This window comes from Vicugna pacos, chromosome 4 (assembly GCF_048564905.1).
Source record: "Vicugna pacos chromosome 4, VicPac4, whole genome shotgun sequence".
NCBI lineage: Eukaryota > Metazoa > Chordata > Mammalia > Artiodactyla > Camelidae > Vicugna > Vicugna pacos.
The window spans coordinates 57,440,978-57,465,147 of record NC_132990.1 but is presented as its reverse complement, the minus strand read 5'-3'; the positions used below and the strand labels follow the sequence as shown (position 1 = coordinate 57,465,147).

At 47.3% G+C, this 24,170-nt stretch overlaps 1 long non-coding RNA gene across 1 annotated transcript; it reads left to right on the top strand.

The window, feature by feature from the left end:
• The first annotated feature begins 3 nt into the window (after positions 1 to 3).
• On the top strand, positions 4 to 22,647 carry LOC140696122 (uncharacterized). The gene is made up of 5 exons (XR_012072169.1): positions 4 to 371; positions 4,290 to 4,346; positions 16,277 to 16,367; positions 19,749 to 21,917; positions 22,230 to 22,647. It is a non-coding gene; the product is annotated as an uncharacterized lncRNA (long non-coding RNA).
• Positions 22,648 to 24,170: the final 1,523 nt, after the last annotated feature.

The following is a 24,170-nucleotide window of genomic DNA, read 5'->3' as shown; positions in this document are numbered from 1 at the left end:
CCGCCTTGCTCAAAGGTTACCACCTCCTCAGAGCGGCGCTTCTACCCGCCTTCAGCCATCCCTCCTTGGGCAGGGATCCCATAAGATTTTACAAGCCGGGCAGGGTTAGGCCTGGTGAAAACGTGAATGGGAATGCCCAGAACAACAAAGGCAGCAGGCGGTTTCCCTCGGGAGACGCGGGGGTGAGCCAAGCCACGTGCTGGCAGTTACGGGCACCAATGGGGCGGCCATGAGCAGGACAGGAGCGACCCCAGCGAGGGCGCCCACCTGGCTGCATTATAGGGATTAGCCCAGAGTTTATAAGGACAAGTTTTGAAGAAAGACTTTAGTTTTGATGATTTTCAAACAGCTGATTACCAGAATGCAGGCTGGTGAGTTGTAATTATTTCTAGAGCAGGGGTGGGCAAACTTTCTCTGTAAAGACCCAGATAGTAAGTATCTTAGGCTTTGCGGGCGCAGTGGTTTTTGTTGCAACTGCTCAACCAGCTATTGTAGCGTGAAAGCAAGAATACACAGTATGTAAATTAATCAGCATCGCTGTGTCACAATAAAATCGTATTAATGGACACTGAAATATAAATTTTGTGTAATTTTCACATGTCATGGAATATTCTTTTTTGATTTTTTAAAAAATGATTTAAAAATGTAAAAAGCATTCTTACCACATAGTCTGTAGAAAATGGATGGGCTGGATTTGGCCTGCGGGCTAGTTTTCCTGTCCTCTGGTCTGTGGCAATGTTTCTCAAACTATTTATGGTAAGGGACCAATTTTTTTTTTTAATTTCCAAGTTTTCTCAGTTAAATGCCTTTGTAATTTTGTACCGAAATTAGCAACTATAAAAAGGAAAAAGAAAAAAGGAGTTACAAACTACAAGTCCACTGACAATTGAGACCAACGTTTCTAATGCATATTCTTAATGCCTGAACTTACTTGACCAAGGATAGACCCATAGGAGTGTGTGAACCACACTTTGGGGCACCCTCTAAATCTTAAGTAACTGCTTTGTTGATCTAAAATCAATTAGCACATCAATTATGTAAATTATCATCTAGCGTTTTGAAGTGCTTCAAGTTTGTGGTTTCCATACAAAGGCAAACAATCCCCCTTTCGGTCCTGTTTGCCTGTTCTTAGGGAATCTTTTGTTGCCCCATCATGGGTTGGCAGAGGCGCCCACATCTAGGAGCTATCATATACAATAAACACTGCTTTCAGTATTTCTCTGGCTCTTCTCCTAGCCTCTCAGTCCCATTCAAATCCCCACTGACCATCTGGGAGGCCCTACAGCAAGTCTGTCCAGCGCCCTGTGGTGTGCTGGTCACCTCCTTGCCTGCCCTGGGGCCTGGGTTCAGACATCTGCACAGCTTCTACATTCATCATGCAGTGGGATGGAGCTTCCCTCTCTGGAGAGGACAAACTGTGTTCTGCTCTTAAGTTGCCATGTCTACTTGACTTTGGACCATTTGTAACCTACTCCTCCAGCCTTCCCGAGCAGAGGTCTGAAACACCTATGCCCCATGGCTCATTTTTCCCATAGGAATCATGGAGACCAGCCTTTTATGTTTTCACCCAATTGTACTTCAGCCTCGTCTCCCTAGGCGGCACCAGCAGTGGTCTGCGTGGCAGCAGCTAACCTGTGATCAGACCCCACTTCCCTTCAGCCTCAGACTACTCCATTTGTACCAAGCTTGGAGATCTACTCTCTCCTTCCTGGTGCATCCATTTAAGTGTGCAGTCTGATGAGTTTTGACAAAAGGCACACAGGCATGTAGCCACAACCCCAAGACAGTTTCATCAACTAAAATGTTCCCTTGTGCTCCTTTGCCATCAGTTTCCACCTCCACTTCCAGCCCCAGGCAACTACTGATCTGCTTCCTGTTGACATATGTTATTTTTTACCAGCCCTAGAGTTTAAGGTGACGAGAACCGTGCCATGTATATTCTGCTGTGGAAGGTTTCTTTTACTCAGCATAATGCTTTTGAGATTCATCTATGGTTTTTCTTGCATCCGTAGTTTGTTTCTTTTATTACAAAGTAGAATTCCATTATATGGATATACCACACTTTGTTCATTCACCAGTTGATTAACATTTGTTTAGTTTCCAATTTTGAGCTCTTGTGAATAAAACTGCAAAATTTTGCAAGCCTGAGGTAAAAAAATAATATTTTTATTTCTTTTGGAGAAATACTTAGGAGTGGAACTGCTGAGTTGTATAGTAAATGTATGTTTAACTTTGCAAGAAAAAAAAAAACTACCAAAGACTTTTGCAATGTTGTTGAAGCATTTTACATTTCCTCCAGCACCATTTAAGAATTCCCATTTGCTCCAGAACTCACCAACTCTTAACATTGTTGATCTTTTTAATTTTAGTAGATTTGTAGTGGTATCTTGCTGAAGTTTTAATTTGCATTTCTCTGATGGTTAATGTTGTTGAATGTGTGTTAGTCATTTCTATATGTGTGAAGTCTGTTGAAAGCTTTTCCATTTTCTTTTTAATTAGGGCTATTTGTCTTATATTTAGTTGTGAGTGAGATAGATAATTAGATAGATAGGTAGATAGATAGATAGATAGACAGACAGACAGATACATACATACATACATATATATCTTCGCTATAAGCCCTTTGTCAGATATAATTTTTTACGAAAATTTTTCTCCCAATATGTGGCTTGCCTTTTAATTTTCTAAATGCTGTTTTGTGACAGAAAGAAGATTTTACTTTTGATGAAATACAACTTTCCATGTTTTTCTTTATGGTTAATGCTTTTTTTAACCCATCTAAGAAATTTTTACCTGTACCAGGATTGAGAAGGTTTTCCCTTATGCTTTTTTTTTTCCCCTAGGAGATTTCAAGTTTTAGCTCATCTTTAGATCTATGATCCATTTCAGATTAATTTTTAGTTGTTGTGTGAGGTAAAGATGAAAGTTTATGTTTTGAATGTGGATATCTAATTATTCCAGTGCCATTTATGGGGAAGATTATCCTCTCGGCATTGAATTTTCTTGATCTCTTTGTTAAAAATCAGTCAGCTGTATATTCTGAGTCCAGAACAGTCCATTCTATTAATCTATATGTCTGTCCTTATGCCAATACCGTACTGTATGGATTATAGCTTCGTATTTAAGGACCAGGTAGTACATGCTCTTCAACTTCATTCTTTTTTAAAACTGTTCTGACTGTTCTGAATTTTTGCATTTTCAAAAAAAAATCTTAGAGTCAAATAAAATTAAAGCCTATCATTTTTTATTGTGAATACATTGAGTTAATAGATCCGTTTGGGGAGAACTGAAATCCTGTATTGATTCTTCCGATCAATGTACCAGGTGTATCTCTTAATTTTTTTTTTTCAATGCAGAAGTCATGCACATATTTTGTTATATTTATTGTTGTACGTATTGTTATGGTTATTTGTTATATATTTATAAAAGACTGTCGGTGCAATTTTGAGCAATAGCGGTAATCTCCTTACCTTGTTCAGAATCTTAGGGGAGAACACATCTGATCTTTTGCTGTTGATTATGATGTGAGTGGTAGGTTTTCATACATGGTGCAACTGAGAAAGTTACCTTCTATTCCTAATTTGCTGAGAGTTTTTAAAATCATAAATGAATGATAAATTTTAGCAAATATTTTTTCTGCATCCATTGAGAAACTGGTATGTTGTTTCTCATGTATTCTTTCTATGCTAAATGCCATTGGTTGATTTTTGATTGTTAAACCAATTTTGAACTCCTGAAATAAACCCCACTGGGGCATATTGTACTACCTTTATGACATATTGCTGAATTTAATACCCTAATACTTTGCTAAGGAATTTTGTGTCTATGTTCATTTTGTATCTATGTTTATAATTTTGTATGTATGTTCATTATGTAGAGTGCCTGCCACTGAGAGGTCTTCTGGGACATGCAATTTTCAGTGCTAAAGCTGGGACAGCCCCAGGCAAACCTAGATGGTTATTTACCCTAGATATTACTCTCTAAACATTAGTCTCTTTTCTCTTAATATCCTGTCTGGTTAATATCTTTGTCTTAATACCAAGGCAATACTGGAGTCATAAAATAAGTTAAGTCTCTCCATCTCTCCTTTATGAAACATTTTACAGAATTGGTATTTTTCCTTAATTATTTAATGGAGCTCCCTAGAAAAGCCATTTATGCTCAGACTTTTCTTTGTGGACAGGTTTTTAGTCACTTATTTATTTATTTTTAGTAAACATGGGGCTATTTATATTTTCTGTTTCTTCCTGTTCCATTTCTCCTTGTTCTATTCCACATGTGAATGGTAGACAGAATGATGGTTTCCTACAGCTGTCAACATCGTAATCCCAGCACCTGCGAACATGGTAAGTTACACAGCAAAGGGCAATAGAGTTGCAGATGAAGTTAAAGTTGCTAATAAACTGATCTTGAGATGGCAAATAACCCTGGATTACCTGGGTGGGCCCAGTTCAATCATAAGAGTCCTTATAAGTGGAAGGAGGAAGGCAGAAAAGAGAGAACCCAGAAAGATGGCAGCATGAAAAGGACTTGGTTCAATGTCAGTGGCTTTCAAGGGTTGGGCCATGAGCCAAGTGGCCTCTAGAAGTTGGAAAAGACAAATATATGGATTGTCCTCTAGAGTCTCCAGAAGGCATGCAATTATCCTGATACCCTGAGTTTAGCGCAGTGAGACACATTTCAGACTTCTTACCTCCAGAACTCTAGGATAGTAAATTTGCATGTTATTTTAAACCATCAAGGTGGTAGTAATTTGTCACAGCAGTGACAAAAAAAAACTAAGAGTGTATTATTAACTTGCCCATTTTGTCAGAGGTATCAAATTTATTTCCATAAACCTGTTTATAAAATAAATGTTCATAGGATCTGCACACACAGCCTCTTTGATTGCTGATTTGATCATCTCTATATCTTGATCACTTAAGTTTGAAGTTTATCCATTTCCTGATCTTTTCAAAGAATAAGCTTTTAATTTATTTTATCTCCTCCCTTTGCTTAGTTTTTAGTGGTTGTTCTAGACTATATATATATTTATCTTAACCTATCACAGTCTATATTTGAAAAATACTGTATACTGCCACCTCCCGCTGGAATCTCAGCATCCCACAGAGCACTACGGAGTAAGAGTCCCTGTCATCAAATTTGCTTCTTCATTGTTCACAGTTTATTTGGAAGACAAAAATGCCTAATTAATAGAACGCCCCTGTAACCTCTTTTTACAGTTTGTGCCAAAACTCAGCTAGGGAAAAGGTGGAAGTGAACAGATTAAATCTAAAACCAGTAGTAATATAATCAGGTGCAACTCTTTGTGGGAAGCAATAGAGTAATAAATATCAGGTTGTAAAGATGTCCATAATTTGGACCAGTAGTCCCACCATCAGGTGTTACCTAAGCAACTGTTCCTACCGAAGCAAAAACCAAGTGTCAAGAGCATTCATTACAGTGTTATCTACAACAGTAAACAAAGAAATAAGTAACACACCCACCAAGTGTCTCAATATCCAACAAGAGCTAATGGTTAAGTGTTAAAGCTTAAGTGTTTGAGGTAAACAGAGTAATGGCCTTCCAAAGATGCCCGTGCCCTAATCCCTGGAGCCGGTGAATATGTTTATGCCATGAAAAAGGGCACTTACTTTGCAGACATAATTAAGGTTAGGAATCTCAAAGTAGAAAGATTACCCTGGATTATCTAGATGAGCTCAGGACTATTACATGAGCCCTGAAAAGCAGAGAATTTTCACTGGCTGGAGCAGACAAATGTGGCAGAGGGGAAGTCGGAGAGATTCCAAGTGCGAGAAGGATTTGATGCGCCGTTGCTGGCTCTGAGACACGGGAGCCTGCAGGCAAGAACCAGATGCGGCCTCTAGCAGTTAAGCGCTGGCCCCAGCTGATAATCAGCAAGGATAAACGGTACCTCGGCCCTACAACGGCAGACAACTGACTTCTGCTAATAACCTGAATAAACTGGGGACCAAATGCTCTCCCAGGGCCTCCAGATAAGAGCCCAGGCCACTGACATTTGATTTCAGCCTGTGAAGCCCAGACTTCTGACCTCAGATCTATAAGATAAGACATTTATATTATTTTAAGCTTCTAAATTTGCAGTAATTTTTACGGCAGCTGTAGATACCTAATACAGTACTGTTCATCTGTGTGAGGTATTTATATTTTTAAATGATCATTGTAAAGATCCTGTAGTAACACAGAGAGCTTTTTGTGAGATGATGGTAAATGAAAAAGCAAAGATCGTTCATGAATTCCTCATAACCTCTCACATTAAAAATATATGTATAGGAAGGCCAGAACAAGAAGAATATGCAAAATGAGAAATAATTAGTAATTAGGGCTTGGAGAGGGACACTCCTTTCTTTAAGGTGCAAGTGTCACTTTTTTTTTTCTTTTTTTCTTTTGATGGAGATACTGGGGATTGAACCCAGGACCTCACGTGTGCTAAGCATGTGCTCTACCACTGAGCTATATCCTACCCCTCTCTGAGCATCACTTCTTTGAAGAACTTGCATGGATCTCCCCGACCAGAAGGTCCCCACCTTCTCCAGAGAGCTGGCCTGCCCCAAGGGACCAAGGTGCTCAGGAGCGGCAGCTGAGTCACTGACGCCTTTTCTCCAACTACGGAAACAATGAAGCCAATGACAGAGTCTTCTGAATGCTAAATTCACCTGTGATCCTTTCTTTCTTAAGCCTCTGGCACCTGCTACCACCTGGCACTCACAGGGGCCAAAAACGTGTCCAAGCCCCAATGACTGTGAAAGGCGAACTTGGAAAAGGATTATCCCTTCACCTTTGGCAGTTATTTTTCTCATTCATGGCTGTGAGTTTCCCCTTGCCTGCTGATCGCATTTTCAAGTCTGGAATTTGTCCTCTGATTGAACTGATAGAATTCAGCACCCTTCACCTTCCCAGGAGAAAAGCACAACCTAGCCGCCCGTCTGCAGTCCTGGGTGCCATACAAACACTGGAGACCTCCCCACCCCGTCCCAGCCGCCTCCGGGACGGAGGAGGGGGTGGTGGGAGCGAGCTGTGCTTGGAATATTATGTTCTGAGGTGAACAGAGCTGAGTCTAACCTAAACAGAAATTGCTGTTTACACCTAATGGTTCAAAGATCACACGTGCTCCCTACCCAACTGCGGGCTGGGATAAGGAGTCTTACGATGCCTCACACCAAAGCTGCCTTTAAGTGCTTATTGTTAGAGTAGCATCTCCAAAGTGACAGAGGCAGAGTGGTGTCCACCCCGGGGAGCTATGCAGGCTCCCTGGAAGCGGCCACTTTCACTTCCAAGTCACGCTTTGAGAGTCACGTGGACAAATCCTCCACGTCAGGAACAGCACGGTCAGGAAAGCAATGATTGCTGACGTCTTCCGGACCCAGCACTGTGCTCAGTACTTGGTTTATCCCATTGATATGCCCAATGGACAGATGGAAAAACTGAGACACAGAGAAGTGACTTAGCCAGAGTCGTACACACAGCTCTGCCTCTGCCTGGTATTTCCTTTGGATCATGTTAACTTTCAGACACCAAGAAAGTGAGGGGTCAGGAAATCAAGTCATTTACGATATGATTCAGCACACTGGGGATGTCTACTCCGGAGAAGGGACAACAAGAAGCCATGTAAAGTGGTCTCAGACTTCAGAAAGGCTGCCACGAGGACGAATAAACTGAATGTTTCTAACAGGGGTCTAGAAAACTAATGAGGATTGGTGGTCTGACTGGAGAGAAGTGATGAGACAGAAAAACACTTCTAGCAATGACAGCTCATCACAGATGCAGTGGGAAGGAGGGCCTGCGTCCCCGTCAGTGGAGGGTCAAGCAGGGCCTGCACCTGCCGCTCTCTGGACCACGGCCCTGGAGGTGGGGTCCGCGTTGGCTGGGAGACCCCTCCCTCCTCGAGGGTGCTGTGATCTTGTGGGTTGTGATTCCTCATTATGTCTACAACTTAAGGAAAAGGAAACTAGCATTTCTGAAGTCCTCCTCTGTGCCGGGTAATATGCCAGGCCTTCCTCGTACGTCATCCAGCTTAACCCTCCAGCACGTGACTCTCACCCTGCTAGACAGGTGGTGAGGCAGACCTCACCAGCTCTGTCTCTATGATTGCAGATTCAACTGCATTGCAGTCAAAATGCGGGATGCCCGTTTCTACGGTAAGTGCCAGGCAAAGAGGATCGGGGACCGAAGCCATTGCTCTGGCCACTCCACCAGCCCTCCTAAATGACCTGCCCTCTGGCTCATGCTCAGCAAAGGGCCATTCTCACTTCCAGGAAAACATCAGCTGAACCCAGTGGGCAGGAAAAAAGAGGGAGGAAGAGGAGTCCAAATGCGTGGATAATTTTTCCTAGCCTGGGGGGTGGGGGTGCTGAAGCTCTGATTTTGTTTTGGTTTGGTTTTTAGGATTAGTATTGTATTCATGTGTGTGTGTGTGTGTGTGTGTGGTTGTGTGTGTAACTAATTGATTCACTGTCCAAGTTAAGTCATCTTCCCAAAGGGCAGGTCCTGGTCTGGCTAAAATGGCACACAGGGATACAACTTCCGACACAATTTCTCTCTCCCCAGAGGGCTGGTGGACCTGGCCCTCCTTCCCGTCTTTGTTCCTGCCTCTGCCACTGGCCGGTCTGGCGACACCCTGGAGATGCAGCCAAATGGCCAAGGAGAGTGGAGAGAAGGTGTCGGTGCAGAAAGCTCTCTGAAAGCGGAAGGGAATGAGCAGAGTCACATGAACACAGAGATGGGGAGAGATGGTGGAGGACCTGGGTGGAAGGACAGAGAGAAAGCAACAGGGAGAGGGACGGATGAGGCAGCGGTGGGGAGGGAGGGGGCACCAGCAATGCGGGGCCAGCGGGGTGCAGCTGACAGGGTGAGGCCTGAAAATCAAGGTAAGGGAGCCCAAATTAGGGGAAAGTGAGAAGAGGGGTCTGCGGGGAGCTCGGCCTCTGGAAGGAAAAGGGAAGCACAGCAGAAAATTGTGAAGGAAGACGAAGAACAAAAGTGGGAGAAGGAAGAACGTTACTGAGGGCACTTCATGGCGCCGTTTCATCTACCCCTCGCGGGAGCCCCCGTGGCAGAGGGAGTGAGGCACAGAAATGTTACGTTCCACGTTCAGGATCACACAGCACAGCTGGGGCATGAACCAGGCAGTTGGAATTCAAAGCCCACACCCTTTGCCCCTTTCCTACCCTGCGCCCAAGCACTCTGCCGAGAAGTGGAACCATCAGGAACCCCCCGCTGATGGGAGAGGCCTGTGTCTCAGCCTGGCCGCCTTGTCCTGAAGCGCCAGGTCTCCCGCTTGGACCCTGTGCCCCCCTCCAGGATGGCTGGTGTAAACAGAGCCTCTGCAGCCGGAAGGCATGCTCTCACTTCCAGTCATTGTCCACCAAAGCTCAGCCAGAGCCGTGACCAGAGCAGCAAGGGGTGACTTCGCTGTTTAAACCCAGACCCTGATGAGCAGAGCACGTGAGCAAGCAGCGGGCACACAGTGCTTGTTTAAATTTGCACCCGGGGCCATCTGTTGCTGCCTAGTCAACCTGAGAAGCACTGCTGGGCGCTGAGCTCTGTCCTGGCTTTTGTCCTGAACTTAGCAAGGCTCTAGGCTGGGAGCCCGCGGGCCCAGGCAGGAGGGCGGGCTGCCCCTTGGGTTCTCATCCTGCGGAGCACCTGCTAAATGCCTGGCGTGGTCTCGCTGCAAACACGCATAGAAGGCCCTCGTGAGGCAGTCGCTGTCACCATCCACACTTCATTGAGAAATTAAGGCTCAGAGGTTTCAAATTACCTACCTGGATGGTTTGTAGTCACCAGTGGCGTGTTCCTTCCACCTTGGGCTAAGTTGACCGAAGCAGTACAGGGTAACTGGCTTCCCTGCTGGGCAGATGCTCGTGGGTGGAAGGCGAAGACAGTTTTATTCGTACCCACCACTCTCCCTTTGTAAGCCTCACTAAGAAGTTCTCTCTCAGCCCTTAGGGGGATAGGGAGGATGGATGGAACATAGATCAAGCCCACGACCTTTGCAGGCATTCCTTAATAATAAATCTTCCAGTTACTTTAATTCGCAAGAATGCTCTCATTTTAATAATCAAAAAGTCCTGTCCAGGATAATAACACTGCAGCTGAGTCGAGGGCAAAAGCCGCTCAGGACTGCTTCCAGCGTGGACTCCCGCAGTCGGGGAGGGGCGCGCTTGGTTCCTCATGCCACTCTAGCCCCGGGCAAGGGGGTCTCAGTCCTAGCATTGTACACCAGTGGGGATCAAATCCAGCCTCACATCCTAGGGGACACACACGGAGCCCCCCGTTCCCTTGAGCCCTCTTAGCATGCCCCTCATGGATGGCACCTGGCTTTAAGATCTGGAGGTACTTGGTGCTCACCCAAGTCCCCAGCACAGAGACTGAAGGGTCCTGCTTTCCCCTGAGTTCACCAGGCATTGGCTGTGTTCAGTCCAGCACTTTCCAGAGATAAGGGCCTTCTAGCCAATGAAGCGCAGGGGTTATGGGCCCACTCTCAGGGCTAGCCACCTCAGGGGTAGGGATCTGAGGCGTGCATCAGGCCATCCTAGCTGAAGAAGCTATCCTAAAATCACCCAGCCAACCACTCCTGCTCAGAGGTCATGCTCAAAAAGTAGATTTCTGATCACTTACTTATGCATCACCTCATCCCAAAACAGCAGCCACCAATGTGGCTGACAGAAAAATCTTACAAGAGCACAGCAGTGTGCTTCACTCTGCTCTGCCAACTCAGCTGGAACTAGATTTCCCAGAATCTCCTTCGCTGTGTGGTTCCAGGAGAAACGTGGCCAAAAGGGGAACTTGCATGGGATGTGGATGACCAAGCTGAAGCAGCAGCTATCACTTTCAAAAGTCAGTCATGATCAGGTAGGCACGGACAGTCGCGCACGGAGGTGCCCCATGGGTCCCCACTCATCCTCAACTCTAGCTGGCTCTGCACACCCACGGCACATGGAAGACGAGGGGCAGACTGTTCATCCTGGCTCAAAGCTCTGTGTTTTCACCTTTTGATTCCCCTGCTTGTGGTTTTAACATCCCTTCTCAGTCACCTGTCAAGGCCGGGAGATGTCTTCCCAAAAGCACTGATGAGCAGACGTGGTTAAGCAGTAATGAACATGAAATTAAATCGGAGAGGCTCTGTCCTGCCCTGGGCTCCGTGCCTCCTTGATAATTCATCTTCTGTGGGCCTGTAGGCTCCAGAGGCATTTGAAAAGGAGTGGGATGGAGGGAGAGGATGCAGGCCACGTTTTGTGAGCCTCCTTGTCATGGACAGGCAGCTGGAAGTTGTCAGTGTTCACATGTGACAACTTTAATTTCACAAAGTTCCTTAAGTTCATCCCTGGCAGGTACTCACTTGCCAGCGTCAGCTCCCTCCCTGTGGCACTGCCCTCTTCCCAGAGCCCCAGTCAGTGAAGATGCTTCGCCCCAGAAGAATTCACAGAGCACCTACTCGGTCAAGCCCAGAAGAGGCAGAAATAAATCAGACGTGGCACCTGCCCTCTAGGTGCTCGCAGTCACCGGGAGACATGCGCCAACAGATGGACCATAGGACAAGCTGGCGGATGCAAGAAGCGGGAGGCCCAGTGTGATGGGAAATGGAGGGGCCTCCACCTTGGCTGAGGGTCAGAGGAGGCTTCCCAGTGGAGACACCGGTTCCGGCTTCCCAGCAGAGCTCTCCAGGAGTCTGCTGGATAGATCAGCCTGCTGCTGCACTAGGAGATCTTAGCGAGAGATACAGATGAAGGAGTCCCTTGCATCGTGATGGTGACTGGAATTAGAGGAACTGAAGGCCTGACCTGGGGCCAGTTGGAATAAGAGAAGGCAGCCGCGTGAAGCCTTTAATCTAAACACAGAACGGTGCTCAAGAGATGTCTGTGGGCTGATTTCGGGCATGCTTGAGAATGGATGGGAGGTGAGCTCACGGAGGAGCCCTGCTGGGTGTTCCCTTGCTTTCTAGGAGACCAGCCCTGGGGCGGGAAGTGACCTGATCCCCCAGGGTTGCTCCTTCTGCCAGCCCCCACCCCTGGGCGGGACAGTGGCCCTGGGCCAGCCAGCCCCACGGTCAGCTCAGCAACCCCCTCCTACCCCCTCTTCCAGACCCCCCACCATTCACAAGCGCACTGTCAAGCACAGGGAGTATGGTTTCAGGCTCCCCTGTGACAGGAACCTCTGTGCCTTGGTCTCTGAGCTCTCAGTGGAGCCCAGAGCTCAGCTGTCCCGAGAGCTTCAGGAATGAGAACTACTTCTCCATTCCAAGCAGCCCCCTGAGACCTAATTCCTTGTTGCAGGAAAGGGGAAGAGCAGGGTCCGTCCTCCCCCGGGGTCAGTCTTCTCAGTCCCTGCAGGGCTGCAGGCAGCCTTGGAGTGGGAAACTTACCTGCGCATCTTTGGATGCCCAGAGTCCACCAGGAGATGCTCAGTGGATGTGGGGTCTTTCCTATTGGCACCAAGAGTAACGGTAATGGTGTGGACTCTGTACTGCACAGACGTGAGGATGTGGGGAGTTGAGAATTATGCTCCCCTCCCCAGTAGGAAGATTTTTTTTTCCTGGGGTGACTTTAGCGATACAACATTTGCAAGTGTTTGATGCTTAAAACAGAACACTCAAAAGAGCACGAACATAAACACCCACCTGCTTTCCCAAAGACATAAAATAGCTTTTAGAATGACACAAAGCCTCCTTTCTGTGCATATTTCATTCCACAGGGCACTTCCTAAATGAGCTGATGAATCTGAGTCCAGAAATTCTATCACGTGACTTAACCTGCCTTTTTTTTTTTTTTTCATCCACCCTGGTTGAAGCTAAAACATTCCAGGGAGACCCACTTTCCAAAACTTACACTTCTCCAGAGAGGCAGAAAATAGCTTGCTTTCAAATCCTCTGTAAAGATTTCACTTAAAAAAAAAAATGGAACCAAAGACTCCTGGCATCTAATCTGACTACAAATTGAAAACTATACTAGTGTTTACATGGTTTGGGGTTTTATTAGGAAACAGCTGCCCGGTATTCATAATATGATGTTTAGCTGGAATGGAATTCCAGCTCTCCATCTTTCCAGACTCTGGAGAAATGAGAACACCCTGTCTGTGCTCTGGGCCTCGACAGACTCCTTCAAGGAGAGGATGCTTGGTTTGGGAGGCAAACCAGCATCACGGGTGCCTTGGATTTGACATCATGGGTTTACATAGCTCAGATGTAGGTGCTTTCCCACACCCCTGGTACATGGATTTCATTGATCTCACTGTATCAATAGGGAAACTGAGGCTCAGGTGGATTAAATTCCTTGCCTAAGAGGACCACACAGGCAGTAAGTAAGGAGACAAGAACTTGCATCTGAGTTTGCTTTCATTTGTCAGATGCTTTGATTCACCCAGCTGACTCGGTGGTTTTCAGTGGATGTGTGTGTGTGCGTGCACACGCGTGTGCGTGTTTGAGTGTGAGACAGAGGTTTTGCTTCCTGAGGGACACTTGGCCATGTCTGGAGACATTTTTGGTTGTTACAGCTGGGGTCAGGGGAGGGTGTTACTGGCATCTGATGAGCGTGGCCAAGCACCCTACAAAGCACAGAACAGCCCCCCAGAGCAAGGAGTTATCTGGCCCCAAATGTCAGTAGTACCGAGATGAGAAACCTTGAGCTGACTCTAAGTGCCAGATGAATACTCAAGCACGTGTTTTTGAAGGACACATACAAGTGCTTGTTCTCACAGTCACGCCAAGAAAATGGGTATTCCGTGATCATTGACAAGTTCGGTCATCTGTAGAAAAGAATATTCTTTTGTGAAAATTTTTAAGGGAGAGGTGGCAAATTTGATTGAAGTATTTGGGGAAGATGTAATTGGGCAATTTCCTTTTCCTTTCTCTGAATCATAATGGATCCTTACAATTCTGGGGACATTTGGAAAGTTCCCCGGGAGGCCCGGAGGGGAGTGGGGGGTCAGGAACACTGGCTCACAGTGTAGCATGGAGACCTTTGCAGCTCGGTGAGAGCTGGAGTTTTGAGCTGCTGCTTTTTGGCATCACCCTGCAGAAGTGCCCGTAGCCATAGCTCAGTGAGTTGGGGTATTTAGCAGGAGTGGGCTTGACGGATTAAAAAGAGAGAGAGAGAGAGCCCAGCTCTGGAATCCTTGGAACCACACCCAAGACGTTTCCAGAAATAGGAGATGTAAAGACGGCAGGAGTCAGTAAATCATGGAACTGGATAGAAAGGGGGAAGCAGGCAAGAATGAACAAGAGCTTCTTGTGAACGTGGCCAGGGCTTGTCACCTGGGGGTCCATCTGTTTATTTTAGAGTTTCCAGGGGAGATCGGAATCAGATGAATGCACTGATAATCCTGCTTTGACTCTGGAGACGTCACTAGGTCTCCTCCCTAAAGCCCTGGCCTGCTCCGTAATCTGAAAGGAGGAAATGCTGCACAATTTGAAGGAGAAGCCATAGCTCCGTGTGGTGCCAGGCGAGGCCAGTGCGGGGAGAAGGGCGCCCAGGTGCCCGCGCTCAGCCAGCCCTGGCCCTCGTGAGCACTGACCCCCTGCCAAAGCCAGTCTTCAGCTTCGAGCCCACACGGGTGGAGACCACGGACAGGATGCAAGACCGAAAGGACACGGGTACCTGAGGCCACGTCTGCACAAAGACTCAAGAAGGATGCCTTCCAGGCCACCCCGGGCCTGCGGACCCTGGGCAGAAGCCGGTCTGTGCCACACTGTTCTCAGCCTGTGCTCTCCAATTTCATCATTTCTGGCTCAAAATGGGCCTGCAATTTTCATTTCTTTACGGGCTTAAGTAATCTATTGCAAATGTCACCGGCAGGCTGTAATGCATTCTTGCCGAGGAAACTGTTCTTTCTCTTCAGTAACTTTCTGGTTGAAGGTCTGCCTGGCTGGGTAACTGTTTTACATTAGCTATAATGGTGTTTACATTGGATGCACCGATGTTTAAATCACTGGACATATGTGTTATTAGAAGGGAGGCAGTGGCATTGTTTAGTCCGAGTATCTGGGTTGGGGGGCGGGGGGGTGCTTCTATTAGTATTGATAATATTTTACAAGAGACCTTGCAGGGATGTTTATAATAATAGCAACACTGTTTATCTTACCAGGATTATGTTGAAGCAACTTTAATTGTATTCATATTAAACATATCAATGTTAGAACTGATGTAATACGTTTAGCATGAATATGAAGGTTGCTAAATTGGGGGCTTGTGAGATAGAATTAAAGGGCCAGGAAGACAATGGGACATATGGAAAGCATTTGGGGGGTTTCTGTTCTTGTCTAACAAGAAGGATTAGTGCGTTTGCCGAAATACAGTATAAGATGTACAGTGGGTTGTAACGCGAGCATCTGTTTTCCTTACGATCGAGTCCTCTTGGCTCGAGTGTGCGCGCGCGATTGCTCTGGAGTCCTCGCTTCTCACAAGCTCCCCTAAAGCCCAAATGTCAGGGATACTTCAGATGCTTTGCAGCTGGCTGTCGCACCCAGAGATGTTTCAAAATGGATTTTGTAATGGCTTATAAAAGTCCCACATTGTGCACGGGCGCTTATTGAGTGTGATATAGTGTGCACAAGAATGTTCCAAACTCCCTCCGCGCTGTATCCATCAATCTGGCTCTATTAGGGTTGGCAGGATAATGGCTGGAGTGAGGCTCTGGACTTTATCTTCAGCTGAAAGAAGCATCCCAATTATCTACTCATCAGAGCTACCCCACTCCTGGCTCAGGGAGCCCACTGCCAGCTCAGGCCCAGAAATTCCAAATCCTCACAGTCACCAGCCAGGCCCACGAAGGCCGAGACGTAAGACTGGGTCCAGCCCAGCTGGGGAATCGTGGTCCCGATAAATCCTGGAACTCCGTCTCACTCCCCAGCTGGAGTCACCGTCCGATTAACCCATCAAGGCTCAGTCTCTCGCTCCTCCTCCCCATCCAGTTCAGTCTGCGGCTCGGACCCAGCTCAGCCAGGTTTTCTGTGACGTGGTGACAATATCTGCACCTCCCTCCTCAGGCCGTTGGGAGGATTAAATGGGGGAACATGTGACAGCACTTAGCAGAGCAACTGAGCACATCATGCACTTACTATTGGTCAAATTAGGAAAGCTAGTGGAGCATTAAGACTTTACAGGAAATGAATGGTTTTCTGGATACAGACATGTCCGCTCTCTAGCTGAAAACTCAAAAAATATTTATAAAGAAATTTCTTTTTAACCCTCGTAAAGATTATCCTGTAAGCTTGTATTATTACCATCATTATTATTTTCGTTCCTATTTAATTGATGAGGAAACTAAGACTCGGCGAGATGAGATGATTTGCCCTTTGGCTCCCTGATTATTTCTGGAACTCCTGTGTGCTGACCACGAGGGCTGCAGAGGTAAGTGTTCCTGTCCCTCTGGGGTTACCAAGTGGCTGAGAGAGGAGTGAACACACAGGTTCACCAGCTCCATGTGCCGTCCCCTTCCTAAGCCACCACGCTGCCTCCCTTCCAGAAAGTTCTCAAAGGTCTGCAGATGTAGGAAGGGATTGGGTGGAGCAAATGCATAAGTACCTACAATGCAAGGTGCAGAGGACCTAGAAGCCAGGAGAGATGGTGTGTTGGGATTTGAGAAGAGAGAGAGACAGTGGTTGGTAGGATGCAAAACCTTTGAGGAGGAGGTGGGATTTGAACTGTGCTTGGGAAATCAGTAGGACTTAAACATGCAAAGGGGAGAAGGACATGCTAGGCAGAGGGGACCGGGTGAGCAAGAACAGAGGGGCAGGAAAGCAGGAGGAACGTGTGGGAAACAGCAGGTAGTTTCCTTTGGATTCCAGTGATGGGTATGGAAAGGGGTGCCGTGGCAGGTCCCACTGAGAGCTGACCTGTGATAGATCAGAGCAAGCTGAGGAGCTAGGCTTTTCCCTTCAAGAAATGGGGAGCCATGGAAGGTTTTGGAGCAGGAGCATGACCTACATGATCAAGGCTGGGTTTTCAGAAAATTAAACTGAAAGCTTTGGATGCAGTAGGTGGGAGGAGGAGGGGCAGGCTGACCAATGGCACAGTGATGCAGGCCGAGGGAAGGGAGGCCTTTGACAGGTGGGATAGGAAAGGGGCAGAGAATATGCATTCCAGAGAGACCAGAAGGTAGAAATGTGACCACATACGACAGTTTCCTCCCTCTGCTCCTTAGCGGGGCATCGGCAGTAGCTCAAACAAGAGAGGCTGGGGGCAAGCCATGTACCAGCGAGATTCCGCCCAGGTCGTGTTTCCCAAGCGCTGGCGAGTGGTGTCTCTGTGTCTCGCCTTAGATATTCACTTTGGGGGATGCAGCGGTTCGCTTGAGCTGCCACTGCAAAGAGCCGCAGCCTGGGTGCTTGAACAGCAGACATTTCTTTTCGCACAGTTCTAGAGGCTGGAAGGCCAGGATCAAGGTGTCAGCAGGACTGGCTTCTTCTGAGGCCTCTCTCCTTGGCTGGTGGCTGGTCATCTTCTCCGTGTCCTCACGTGTCTTCCCTCTGTACCTGTCTGTGACCAGAATTCCTCTTCTTAAAAGGACACCCATCATATTGGACTAGGACCCACCCTCATGGACTCATTTTAACTTAATTACCTCTTTAAAGACCTTCTCTCCAAATACAGTCACATTCTGAGATAATGGGGGTTAGGACCTCTAAATACAAAATTTTGAGGGACACAATTCAGCCCACACCATAACTGAGGAATTCAGTTTCCCCCCGCGTGCTTAGTGTCATGTGAACCTACCCCAATCCAGAGTGAAACAAGGCAATTTCCCAGGCTCTCCTCAGTGGTCCCGGAAGGACCCATCTCCCACCAGCGCAGGCAGAGCCAGGAGCAGGTAGTGGGTGGGTCTCTGCCGCCAGCCTGCCCGGGGTTCAGATCGCAGCCCTGCCACTTACTAGCTGCACGACCTTGCGAGAATGACCGATGCTCTCTGTGTCTGAACTTTCTCATTTACAAAGTAGAGTTAACAGTAACTGGACAGGCTTGGTCTGAGGGTCTACAGGGTGAGTGTATGTAAAGATCTTAGATGGTGCCCGGGACATAATAAATGCTCAACACACATTAATTGTGACATCTGTTAACATGCTGGGTCCTGGCTGGGATGGAGGTGGTAGGCAATAGAAGGCAGCAGGTCAAGAAGGGTTTTACCCAGGAGAGATAAGATCTAGAAGCTTGTATCAGCATTTTACAAAGTCCACAGACATGTGTGCATTTATTCTCCAAAAGGCTACATGGATTGGAGTCCAAACCCTCGCCTTGGGGTCATTACTCAATAGACCTTGGGTGCCTAGCAGTACCGAGCGGGTGCTGGGCGGGAGGAGAGAGTGGCGTCCTGCTCAGGGCTCGCAGGGGAGGAGTAGTCTGTGCAAGTTCCTGGAACACAGAGGGCCTGAGACCTGAACGTGTGGTTTATTAATACAAATTCACACTGGCCTGGGTGGGGAGAGGGGCGCTGGGGAGGGGCTTCGTGGTATATCACGTCAAACCCTGACTCATAGGGATGTCCCCACAGGGCTGGGGCTAGACTAAGATGAGTGAGGCACTGACCTCAGGCACAAAACGTAAGGGAGTGCCAGAAACTCAGGCATAAAGATAAAAACATTTTAACCGAGTCCCTTTGAAAAAAATCAAAGTAAATCCGTGATGAACAAAATATCAAAATTTGAAGTAGAGACAAGATCTGACCCTGCACTTGTGTGATGACCTTGCTTATCTGTTCCTGATCCTGGACCCAGATCCCCACGTTTCCTCCTGAGTCCAGCCTCACTCTCCGTGATCCTGGTCTAAATACTTGCCTTAAGCTGCTCCTCATCTAGAGGCAGAGATGTTCTTGCTATTTCTGAGCTATGATCCTTGGGGAATTTGTTTCACCTCTTCTGTAAAGTGGGTCTGGCACGGCCTGCATTACCCACATCACAAGGTTATTGTGAGGCTTAAGATAAAAGAGGCTGAATGCGTTACAGCACCTGGTTTGGTGCCTGGAACAGAGTTAGCACTCAAGAAATGTTTATTGGAGCGAGAGAACTCATTTTAGGTCAGTTATAATCTTTGTAGGTGGACACTGAGTGGGAAAATTGATGTCCACGTTCAGTAAAACATCAGCTGGGGAGGTGGCACAAGATCCCACACTTCAGTCGACACCCTGGACCAATTACACATATTCAAAGGGTATAGTGTAATGGAAATGCAGGCATTAAACTTGGACCTTAAGAGGAGAAAAGATGTGCATCTAAAAGAGGTCTAAATGGCCTCTTTAGACCCCACAAACCTCTGTAAGATCGGAGTACCATTTTATAGAGGAGACAGTGAGGATCGAAGAAGCCTGGACCCTGTCCAACACTGCACAGTAGGATAGCGAGCAGAGCTGGGGACTGTGGCCATTATATCTGAATGTCAGAGCCATGGCTGGGTCCTCGTTGCAGTGACGTGGCACTCTGCGGGCTGGAGCTGATTCTGGGAGCTGGCATCGGGGGGAGCATGGTATATACAGGGGAGCCACAGAGGGACAGCATGCCAAGTGGGGTCTAGCCCCAAGTTGTAGAGAGCCAACCAACGCTATCAACTAGTGATGCCACCCGGTGTAGTGTGGCTAGCATGGCCTTACCTCCCAGGACAGTCCCAGTTCACACCTGTTGTCCTGGAGCCACTGTTAGTAGCTCACACTTTTGCTATCTGGATGTAAACCTAAAAGATCACTCTAATTATAACACCTCTCAGGCAGAGGACATTGATCTGTGGATTTTTCTCCTCCACTAGCAAATCCTTTCCACCTGAATGAGAGCATCCCAGGAGCCAGCTCTGCATCCTCTCTGCGTCCCCAGTGGCTGGCCCAGGGCCCCGCTCAGAGCAGACATGCTGAAAATATTTGCTAACTGGAACTAAAACGAATAAGCTAAGCAACTCATCCCCTCTGCTGCAGAGTCGGCTTCCCCTGAGCTCCCCAGAAGGGCAGTCATTCCCCGGCTCTGACTCTTCCAGGGAAAGAGACAACCGTCCCCAGAGCCCCTGGGCTGGGCGTGAGTCAGAAAGGAAAGCAGAAGTGAAAGGCGGCCAGAAGCAACACCCTGCCGGCCAGGAACGGGGTCCGGCCGTTTCCACTACGAGGGGAAACCCCAGCCTCGTTTCTCCGACTACTGCAGCAGCCCGAGCCCCTGCACAAAGGGGAGAGGCGCCCTCGCGTCACATCCTCAATTGGCCACTTTGCTGGGAAAACCACACTGTGCCAGCAACGTGGGACCAAGAGGCAACGGCAGGGCCCCAGGCTGGGAAGAGGACCTGTTGGGCATCACTCTGTGCCTAAGTCCAGACTCTGCATCTTTCCTTTGTTTCCCTCAGGTGCTCCCCTTCTTAGTCCCTCCTTAGAGAAGGTCCTTCCAGGTGGCCGTCTGTGCCCCTCCCCTGGACTCTGCCTCACTCTCTTGGTTCACCGTTACACCGCTTTCCTCCCCAGCCCCCCTTCAAGGCCACCTTTGCTTAGATCTCAGACTTAGTGCATCAGGATCACCTGGAGCACCTGAGAAATACAGATCACTGGGCGTCCCCACCCTGAGAGCTTCTGACCCAGTAGGTCTGGGGTGGAGCCCACGGACTTGCATCTCTGACAGGTTCCCGGGTGAGGCTGATGCTGCTGGTCCAGGGAACACACTTTGAGAACCGCCGCTCTGGCTCCTCTCTGGAGAAGGCCGGCTCCCGGCAGCTGAACCTTTCCCTAAAGCAGCGGCCCTCCACCTGGCCGCACGTTATAATCAGCTGGGGAGGTGGTACAAGGTCCCACACTCCAGTCCATGCCCTGGACCAATTACATTTGGATCTGGCCGTGGGACCCAGGTCATCAACATCTTTAAGTCTGCTCAGGTGATTCCAAAGTGCAATGAAGGTTAAGAAACACTCCTCTCAAGCCTGTTTTCCACAAACTTGATTTTGCTTGGCCTTTGTACCAGTCACAGTGTCCTTCTAGTCTGAATAGAGCAAGTCTCTTTCCTCCTCCCACATTCTCAGCATGATTTCTCTCACCTCATTGCAAGGTTGGCTCACAGTTAATCCATCTTCTGGGGTGATGGGTGGGAGCTGGCAGGATCTTAATTTGTGACACCTTCAAACAATATTCTTTAAATACATGTTTAATGTTTATTTAATGGAAATGATGAGAAAATTATTTTCTCTTAATACAAGTTATATTCAGAAACAGGTTCTTCTGATCATTCCCTCCCATGGGCAAAGGAGATTGAATGTTCTTTAAAAAAAAAAAAATCTCATTTTTCTGTGGTTCAGACCCTCCCTTCCGTTGTCTTTTGTGATTTTCTGAATCAAACTAACTTCTTGGGAGGACTAATAAAGGGTTTAAAATTAGATAGTGAAATGAATCACTGACTTAAGAACACCACGTCAACATACTCTTCGTCTTCAGCTGACAGCTCTTGCCCGAGCATGTCACAAAAATATGCAGCTGAACCCGGCAATTGCTGGCAAAGCACTTCTTTCTTTCTTTCTTTCTTTTTTTTTTTTACCTCCCACTCAAAGGCATTTTGTACTTGGGTGCGAGAGGGACTGATTTACATTTTGCCAGTTATGTAAAGTGTTTCACAGAGTTTCTAAATAAACTGGCTCCGCGTTTCCAATTCACTCCCAGGAAATTTGGCCCGCGAAGGATTGGTACCCCAGGAGGTGGTCCAGCCGGCCTTCGCTGCAATACGCTTTGGTTTCCCAGTTATTCTTTCCAGCACAAGCCTTCACGGAGGTGGAGACGATAACCACGTTCTGCTCACCAGGAAAGACGGCTCTTACAAAAGTCAAGAAAGAGAGATTTTCAGCTCCAGGAAGTTATCACCAATGTCCAAGGCAACTGAGAGGCCAAGTGAGATGAGACTTCAGAGCTAAGGGGGGAAAAGAATCCATGGATTTGAAGAAGGAATGACATGTGAGACAGTGAGTTGGAAAAAGCACTTTTGAAAGTTGGCTTTAGGAGAGAAGAGGGAGGTGAGCGAGAAAGCTGGAAAGAAGGCAGGGCCCAAGGGGGATTTTGTTTTTTAAGAGAAAAGAGACTTCAGTTCATCCTTACAGACTGTGGGAGAACTGGTACGGGCGGAGAGATGAACGTGTAGTAAGGAGGATGCCCGTAACACGTGGAGTTTGGTCACTCAAGAGGCGGAGAGGGTGAGGTTCTGAGCGTAATTTACCAAGTGTACGCTTCACTTTGCTGCCTTTGTGTTCAGTTGCTGCCTTTTTTGTTCTCACCAGCTACAGGGCACCTTGTCTCTATCAAACTCCCATGGAAGCTACACATCACCTGGTGACAGAAGCGCTGGTCACAAGGAAAGGGACTTCTTGGAAGAGGATTGGTTCGTCATGGCATATATTACCACCAGATTTCTAAAATTCTATTTAGAGAGGCTTATTTTAAATTTTTGTTAGTTTTGTTTTGGTTTACTTTTTCATTGAGTTGAAATATTCAATAAAGTATACTAATCTCAGAGTGGAGCCTGTTGAATATTTACATTCGCATATACGCACATGAGTACCACCCGATCAAGACACAGAACACTTCCCAGCACCCTAGAAGGCTCTCTTATGCCCTCTCGCCGTCAGTACTCACCCCCGTGACCACTGTTCGGACTTCCACCTCTACAGATTAAGCCTCTTGTTCTTGGACTTCATATAAATGAAATTCCATATAAATGGCTTCTTTTGCTCAACGTAATGACTGTGAGATTCATCCATGTCTGGCGAGTGTCATTATTTCGTTCATTTTTTTATGCTATGAAGTATTCTAGCATGTGAAAATATTGTAATTTAGGTAGCCATTCTTCTCTTGGTGGACATTTGATTGTTTCTGGCTTGGGACTTTTCTGAATAACGGTGCTGTTGAACATTCTAGAACGTGTCTGCGGTGGTCATAAGCACTTCCGTCTCTTGGTGGTGTATCTGGGAGTGGGGTGGCTAGGTCCTGGGCTGGTGAGTGCTTAGCTGTAGGAAATAAGAGCAGGGCGCTTTGAGGTTGTGGGGCTTCCCGTGAAGCACAGCACAAGGCCAGAGCTCTGTAAGCCATGGCACCTTCCATGCTGTTGCCCTGGTCTTCTTCCTGACCTTACCTTTCACCATGGCGCCCGCACCCTGCCCAGACGCCACCTGAACGTCTTACATTCTTGGCTGTCTGCTGTCTCCATGCCCGTGCTCTTCTGCCCATGATGCCTTCTTCCCTTTTCTCTACTGGAGAACTCCTATTTACCCCTGAATACCCTAAAAAACACTTACTGCCTCACCTGATTTTTCCCTGGCCTTTTTCCTTTTCCCCTGTTGATAGCATTGTCATCTGGGCACTCAAGCCTTCTGCACTGACATTTATTAGCTCCAATCACCCTGTGCTGAGATTACTTAATTATGAAAAAGTGACCTCCTGCAAGGTGGAGTCTGCACCCTGGTCATCCTCTGACCTCAGGTTATGCACAGGACCTCAAACTAAGAAGGGTCTTGAGAAATATTTTTCATATTTAATAAATAAACTGGATTTTTTAGAAAAGGAGCTGGCCTATTTTTTCCTCCCTCAAGATACAACAACAGGAAATGACCAGTCCAGTTCTATAACATTTCAAGCGGAACTACTTGTCATACCTGCAACAAACAGGGAAGATGAAAGTAGGCTGGAGACAGAAGTGGGGCTTCTGAGTGACAGGGTCCTCCTCTCTTCAAAAGAATGCCTTTCCCAAATGCGAAAAGACACGCTGGCGATTCAGACTTTGTCTCTGTCCCCCACTACCAAACACTCAGATCCAAAGTATTTATATATATATGGCAAACTCTCCAGGTGTTTCCAGATATCCAGATTTTCTCCCCGATACAACCCAAGCAACTCTGTGTCACCTTTTATTCAGCTGTTTGGTACCGTGGAAACAGCTTGAATTGAGTTGAAAATTTAGTAAAGAGAGAGCCAAGGGCAGGAACTCTGACTTACTCACTGTTCCCGAGCAAATGCCTATGAGATGTGGCGCAGAGATGAATCTGGAAGGTACACTTGAGATGTGCAAAGCTGTCAAAACCCAGGCATCCCTGAGCGCTCCCTGCTCAGTGTGCTTCCGCTGATCCGCACGGTTGCGTGAAGGGGCATCTCACCTCACTGTTCCAATCCTCCTCCCCCTGCCACTCTGGGTAACAACGGCCTTCTGCAAACATGCCAGGCACTTG